The sequence below is a fragment of the Maniola jurtina genome, chromosome 22 (genome assembly GCF_905333055.1).
Source record: "Maniola jurtina chromosome 22, ilManJurt1.1, whole genome shotgun sequence".
In the NCBI taxonomy this organism is placed as follows: Eukaryota; Metazoa; Arthropoda; class Insecta; order Lepidoptera; family Nymphalidae; genus Maniola; species Maniola jurtina.
In genome coordinates, this window is record NC_060050.1 from 2,342,537 (window position 1) to 2,350,515 (window position 7,979).

A 7,979-nucleotide genomic window follows, 5' to 3' on the forward strand; every position below is an offset into this window, starting at 1 on the left:
AGAGTTCCCCCGTGGGAACTCTAATTTTGCTATTTTATTAAAAAAGCAAAATGTACGCGGACGAAGTCGCAAGCATTATTTAATAATTTAATAATGACTTAACTGGCAATTATTAAAAATGTTTATCGGCATTCTAATTTCAACACGTTTTTTTATCTTTGTTTACGCAACATCAAGTTGACCTCAAGTGAAACACACCTTTTATCACGTAACGTAAGAAAGTAAATCGTAATTTCGGCGTTACTTGCAAGCCTTCGATAGCTCAGTTGGTAGAGCGGTGGACTGTAGTTGGCAAACATTGGGCATCCATAGGTCACTGGTTCAAATCCGGTTCGAAGGAAACTTTTTATGACAGTTATAATTTTATTCCTGTCGCAATGACGGTGGATAGCTTAGTGGCTAACGACCGAAATTAGTAACTTATCTATCTGTAATCTGTCAATAAATTTCTTAGCAACTTTGATTATTTGTCAAGAATTATATGATCTTTTTTGACTAATCACAAAATTGCTAAGTTACTTATTGACCGATTAACAGGGCTCTCTCCGTCATTCGTTTCCACTCGTTATCTCGTCTCTTCCAGACATAGATATTAGTTTCTAGAATATGTCAGCACATGGACTTTGGTTGCTTAATATTCAAATGAAATTGGAACTACGATTGTATGAAACGAGTGGAAACGAGTGACGGAGAGAGCCGTTAAACGTCATAACGGCATTCTATTCTGAGGCCCGGACTACAATGTCGCAAAAATTGGGTTTTAAAATAATTATTAAAATAAAGAACTTGAATAATTATTTTTTAATCAGTTTTGTAATGGGCCCGAGAAATTATTATTGCCTTGTAGGTAATTTATTATTTATTTTTCCACACATAATTATTCAAAACTTTCTTATAAAAAGGCACATATTATTACGCCATAGTAAAATTAAGTAAAGTACATATTTGATCTCTTCTATAAAATAAATACCTAATTGCTACTCGTAGAATACCTATTGAAATTAATTTCAATTCGAAAAACGTCTGCAGTCCTCCACGTAAAAAAGGAACCACAATTAAATTACCCAATATTGAATACAACAGACGCAAAGATCTTAACCCTCCAAATGCGATGGCATTTCTGACTCTCGGAACCGTGAGAATCAATTACAGGAAAATACGAAAGACCCCATTATAGAGGATGTCTCTAGAAAATTGATTTAAAAAGTAAAAGATTTTTGTAAATGGTTTCGGCGGAGCATTTTAGTGTGCACGTTTAAAAATATAAATTACAAAATGTTAAATTTTATTATAACTAGCTGTTTCACAACTTCATTCGAGTAGACTAAAGTTTTAATAAAAATCCTGTGAGAACTCTGTAATTTTCCGGGATAAAAAGCAGCCTTTGTCCAAAAAAACCAAAAAAAATATGAGGTACGTACCTACTACTAATATTTTGTCTTATATCTTTATCGTATCGTAATCGTTTCGTGAATATAAACGAAATTCCCGCCAATGAACAAGACCAATTATACGCAAATGAAGTTAACCCTTTAGATGCTTTGTAGAACTTTTTAATTGCTGCTAAATCGAAAAGGGATCGCACAAAAAATGTCCATTGTTGTATGTCATTAATCTATGTGGGTGAGTACAATTTCATGCCATGGAGTATCGTTATGTGATTTAGATTATTTTGGGACTTTGATGATGTTATGGATTAAATGACACTTGACTTAAAGTTGTTACCTTTTTTAACGTCAAAAAGTGTTCTCTCTTTCTTTTGTATGCATAATCATACTCAGTCATAAGGTACTATAAACTACGTAAGTAAGGTATGGTAGTAGTAAGAGCAATTTTTTTTTTTATTTGTATGTATTAATAATTCTTAATTCGCTAGATTTTTATTTTTTATATTAAAATTAATTATTCGAACTAAATGGTGCTCGCAACATCTTCTACGTGAATTTACGTTTTTAAAAATCCAGTGGGAATCCAAAATCTTCTTGTTTTGATTTTCCATTTTCACTCTCCAGATCTTTAAAAAAGGTCATGCAAAAAAACACGCTGGATGAACCAACATACCGACAAAAATAGACAAGAATATACAATTTCGCATTAAAATAATATATAATATAAAAATTTTCATTCTGTATAGCTATCCGATCTCCCTAATTACTGCAGCCTTTCAAAAAATCACAGCCATCAGTCACGTGTAGGGATACAATTAATATGCATAGAAAGGGTTATCGCTGGCCAGATTCGCCACGCATTCGGTATTAATATCTTGATCCATCAGCGGTGACGGGTTAAGATGAATCAGTGGCAGTGCCAGGGTATTGAGGTGTTCAAAGTTTTTTGATTATAATATTATATCCTACTAAAGTTATAAATAAGAGTGGTGCTAGGCTAGTCGTTAGGAGTTAGGATGTTGGTCTTTCGACCAGAGAGACCGTGGATACATTTCTAACTTTTCCGAGTTATGTGCATTTTAATCAATATCAAGAATAGAATAGAATAAGTTTATTCATTGATTCAACACGTATATCAAACAAAAATAAACAATATTCATAAAGATAACGTATTAAACACAAAAAACACTATAAACAAAGATAACGCCTTAAAATCTTACTTAAACAGTGTCTATATTATTGTGTATGGTCAACGAAAAGGCCCGAACTCAGCTAAATGTTGCGGTAACACTTTAACGGTGAAGGAAAACATCGTGAGGAAACCTGCATGCCTGAGAGGTCCCCATAATGTTCTCAAAGGTGTGTGAAATATGCCAATCCGCACTTGGCCAGCATGGTGGACCATGGCTTAAGCCCTTCTCATTCTTAGAGGAGACCTGTAATTATAGGTATGAGGTAAGAAATATTATGAACGCAAGAGGAACTCTCCAAGTCCTCTGTAAAACCTTCTAGGAAGTCAAACATGGCCACGATACAGGTTACCTAATATGGAGACCACAGGCAAACAACATCGACATAGTTATAACTTTTTGAAAATAAAGATATTTTATATTTATTAAAAGTTTGGGAGCCATTGATGACTGGTGATTTATTTGGCCCAGCAGACGAAGGGTTAAGTCGCCATTAATTAACGGGGTTCGCGCATCACTTCGTCAAAAGAAGGGATTATAACTGTAATTTGATAGAAACTTCTGTTATTATGAGGAAAAATGACACATCTTTTTATTCAAAGAGTTGCAAATTTAAAGGTAGAGCACAAAATAATTATTTAAGTAATTAAAGAAAAAACTACTCAACTTTATACTTTTATTAATTAGTGATCATCCGTTTTACAAGGAACATTATTATATTTCTAATTATTAGATTTATTTATGGCACAAAACCGCCTGAACAAATTTTAACAGCAATATTAAACCACAACGCTTACACTATAACAAAGTCTTATTTTTGTTATTTTTAATTAATATTAATAAAAAATAAGTGCACCTAATCAAAGCAAATTTAAAAGATAAGTGAAGTTAGAATTCAATCAGTTTGTAAAATGAAAAAAGACCTAACTAAATAGGTCGATTTTGGCCATCCTCTTTGAAAGGGTTAAAATGTTTGATCTTTACGTCTTATTAATGAATGGGAACTTAATATTTTGATTATGCAAATGAGCTAAATTAGAGCATATTTGATTGACTGGTTCGCTACTGGGGTATAATAGACCCGCATGCAATGCTAATTTGCTCATTATACAATACTACTTAATAATGACAACGTCTGATAATAATTTGGCGACATCAAATTCTAGTTGGGAGTTTTGTAGCGGTTGAAAATTTAATCAATCTATCTGTAATCTCACTATTTTATATTAGTTATTATGGAATGAGTAATGAGTTTGTTGTGGGCTCTTCCCAGACCTGGGCGCGTTTGGAACCCTAGTTACTTAAGTTTTAAGTTCACGTAATTTATTATCACCAGTCACCACTACATATATCATCTTACAAATTTAACAATTCTGATCATCAAAAAGAATAAAAATCTATTTAGGTAGGTAAGTACCTATCCACGCGAGTTATTTTTAGCTATTTTTATCTATCAGTGATACCACCATAATCTAAATACCACGGTCCAGGCCGATAAATTGCAAGAAATGAAGTCGATTGACAATCTACCGTTTAATTATAATATCACTAGTTAGATTGTAATATCACGGTTTTGACAATATACCTGCGAAATATACATATTAATAGGTACTAAGTAGCTGCAATGATAAACAAAACTTGATAATAATTATTTATTCATTATTATTTGTTAGGTATTCAATATTTTGGATTAATAAACATAATCAATCAATCAATTGTGAAAATAATTATAAATACAAAAATAATATATGCTTATCGGATACGTATGAATGATATCAAAGTGTCAAATGATGCCAATTTGACGCGGATGTCAAAGAGAAATTTAAATAAACGAATAAATAAATAATTTACTTATTTGAATTTTTCAATGATTGATGGTATTTTTGACCCTCGCCTCACTAAGTGGAGTTAACATAAATAAATATTTAAGAACTAGCTGATGCCCGCAGCTTCGCCCGCGTGGATTGGTCAGATCCCCTGCAGCATCAGGATTGAGGAGTTGGACTCCAATTTTTTTATGAAACAATGTCGCAAAGTTCCTCTATCGATTAAAAAAGAAATGACGCAAATCGGTTCAAAAATCTCGGAGATTTCGGTGTACATAGGTAGAAAAACACAACTCCCTTTTTGAAAGTCGGTTAAAAAAGTAGCCTATGTTACTCCCTGGTCAATTCTCTACTTATCTGTGAAAATCCCGTTAAAATCGGTTCAGCCGTTCCCAAGATTAGCCTTTTCAAACAGACAGACAGACAGACAGACAGACAGACAAAAATTTTAAAAACGTGTGATTCAGTTATAGTATCGTTCAAATAACCATATGACCTTAATATGCGATAGTTATTTCGAAATTACAGACAGACACTCCAATTTTATTTATTAGTATAGATATAGATAAACGAATATAAATGGTAAGTACTTATGTATTTAATAAAATAAATGTATGTTAAATGTATTAAAAATAGTTATAACTAAAACACAATCCTTCCTTTTGCTTTGCCGTAGTCGAGTAAAAAGAGCAAAAGGCCAACATCACGCGGTGTTCCCAAGCGGTCACCCATCCAAGTACTGACCGCGCCCGATGTTGCTTAACTTCGGTGATCGGACGAGAACCGGTGTATTCAACATGGTATGGACGTTGGCGATTGACGTTCTGAAAATATGTAATAAAACAAAATAAATAATTATCTAATAGAACTTAAACAAGTGAAAATTTATAACACCCCCGACAAGTGAAGGTTACAGTAACTATTCAAACGGCTGTACCGATTTTCATGTATTATAGCTAAGAACACCCCACCTTTCAAACAAAAAAAAAACTAAATGAAAATAATTAAAATCGGTTAATTAGTTTAGGAGCTACGATGCCACAGACAGATACACAGAAACAGATACACACGTCAAACACGCCTTATAACACGCCTCTTTTTGGGTCGGGGGTTAAAAAAATACGCTCTGAAATCTGAATTGAGCATCTCCTCCTTTCTGGATGTCGGAAATAAATGTTTTTTGGAAATAGTTGTTTTATTTTATATAAAAAAAGATAAAAAAAGTTGAGCTCCGCCGTAACAGTGCATTGACACTGCCGTGACCAGGATTCGAACCTGGGTTACTACGGCCACAACGTAGGGTCCTAACCACTAGACGATCACGGCTATCGGAACGGTGATCGTGTCGGCGAAAATACTGTAAGCGCTCTATAGCAACTTTGTTATACCGTTCATATTGCTATCTCTTTTATGACAGTGTTGTTAGAAAGAGATAGAATACTTAGTAAGTATGAATATAATTTGTCTGATTTTTTTAATTTTTTTGATAAGAACTATTTAATAATGGACGGATGGATATTTGGATACCTAATACATAATATTATTTTCAAAATTGATCTACCCAATAACTACCTACTTAGCTATAAGAAAGCAGAATAATGGTTCTGGGTTAAAAACAACAAAAAGCAAACCACGAATAAATAAAAAATGACCAAATTAGGTAAATTGATTTGGTATCTTTGTCATGGTATTGAATAATTAATTAGGTAAGGTCCATGATTTAAATGAAAATGTATCTTAAACCATTCGTGATACAGTCGGTTTCAGCGTGAAATAAGAATTATTTAGGTAATAAGCGGTAATTAGATGATTACTAAGTCGTTTTCGACCAATTTTATTAGTAAAATTGTCGTAGGTAAGCACCGAAGCAATTTATGACACGTGAACCAAATCAATAAATTAAATGCCCTATGCCCTAAAGACCTAGCTTATCGGTTGATGTTAATGATGATGAAAGAAAAGCCAGACCCAAAACACCAGAGACTAGTAATTGTGAATACTAATATCTGCAAAGCCGTAAGATCGTGGGAGAGCTGATGGTAATTAGTTAGTTTGTCTGTCTGCGTAGGGAGACACATAGTACTATTTGTATCTATAAAATTACACTGGTAATCGCCAACGTCCATACCATGTTGAATACACCGGTTCTCGTCCGATCACCGAAGTTAAGCAACATCGGGCGCGGTCAGTACTTGGATGGGTGACCGCCTGGGAACACCGCGTGATGTTGGCCTTTTGCTCCTTTTCTAGTTTTTTTTTTGCCTTTTTTGTTCGTAATTAAAATTATATAAGTACACATTTAAGTCTCACCACATTTTTCAAAATTATTTTTTTCACTTATCACTTTATTCCGATTCAAATTATTTATGACGGATAACAAACGTCAAACATTCCGAGACAGTAAACTACCGTTATAAATAAAGGCGGCAAAATTTATCGAAAACCATTGCTTCTCTTTACCTATCACAGCGGGACGGTTATGGGCCAAAGTTGAGAAGCCAAAACATAGTTAACCAACTTAATTCTGCGTCCCCAAAACTCTGTCTAACAACCTTATGTACTTAACAATAAGGATAAAATCGCAATAGCAAAAGATGAAACTGACGGCAATAAAACATTTTCTTTGCCAACCTTATTTTGCGTAACTGAAACTGAATCTAACAACCGTAATGCTAATAATAATAAAGGTGATATTACAGCAGCAAAATATGTAAAGGATGGTAAAGATAAAGTTGTAGCGATATAATGTGTATCATTTATAACGTATTGTGTTTTGATAGTACACGTCACTGCAGACTAGTTGTGTTCGACGGATGGCTCTCATATGAGAATAGGAAATGGTTATGTCTTGAGATCTACGGCCAAGTTTTGAAATGTCCAAATGGCATGGTGTTATCGCTACGTTAGCTTACTTTATTGTCTTCGAATCGGCATCCAAGCGAGAAATCTAAGGGTTATAGAGGTATTGATATTTCAGATAGATTTATCTTGAAGTATGGGAAGCTTTATGCTCCAAGAGATCTTACAGTTTCTTACTTTGTCACCGAATCGATTTTTGGCAGTTCAGTAAAATTTTATCCCATTTCCGCTTAATTTTTATGACATGTACTAAAGCTAATACTTCCTCTCGATACTAGTCATAGCCATCTCGCTTATCGATTTTATTTTTTCATTTTTTGAGGATGCACTAGGTACGCCACAAGGCACTTAAATTTATACTCTCGTTTTAAATTATTTTTATTTACTTACATAATATTTTCTATACCATCAGCGGTGTTGCTACTAGGTCATTATTCACTACATGGGGTTATTCAAGCGGTGGACCAACAAATTCCTGAAAGGCTGGCAACGCATTGGCGGTTCTTTTAGTGCTGCAAATGTTAATAAGCGACGGTAATCATTTAACATCAGGTGATCCGCCTGCTCGCTTGCTGGCTATTTATAAAAAATCAAATCATCAGACATTTACCTACTTCATTATTTAGTTTTGCATGATTATTCAGAACGTTACCAATTTCAATAGCAGTTTTTCATATAGATTGCTAATACCTATCCATAAAATCACCACGGTCATC

The 7,979-nt window shown here is 33.8% G+C and overlaps 4 non-coding genes across 4 annotated transcripts; 2 read left to right on the forward strand and 2 right to left on the reverse strand.

The window, feature by feature from the left end:
* Nucleotides 1–251: 251 nt before the first annotated feature.
* Trnay-gua lies at nt 252–340 on the forward strand. The gene is given in 2 exon segments: nt 252–288; nt 305–340. It is a non-coding gene; the product is annotated as a tRNA-Tyr (tRNA).
* A 4,759-nt stretch (nt 341–5,099) lies between these two features.
* On the reverse strand, nt 5,100–5,218 carry LOC123877143. The gene has a single exon (XR_006798513.1). It is a non-coding gene; the product is annotated as a 5S ribosomal RNA (ribosomal RNA).
* A 440-nt stretch (nt 5,219–5,658) lies between these two features.
* Trnah-gug lies at nt 5,659–5,730 on the reverse strand. The gene has a single exon. It is a non-coding gene; the product is annotated as a tRNA-His (tRNA).
* Nucleotides 5,731–6,518: 788 nt separating this feature from the next.
* On the forward strand, nt 6,519–6,637 carry LOC123877132. The gene has a single exon (XR_006798502.1). It is a non-coding gene; the product is annotated as a 5S ribosomal RNA (ribosomal RNA).
* The last annotated feature ends 1,342 nt before the right edge of the window (nt 6,638–7,979 follow it).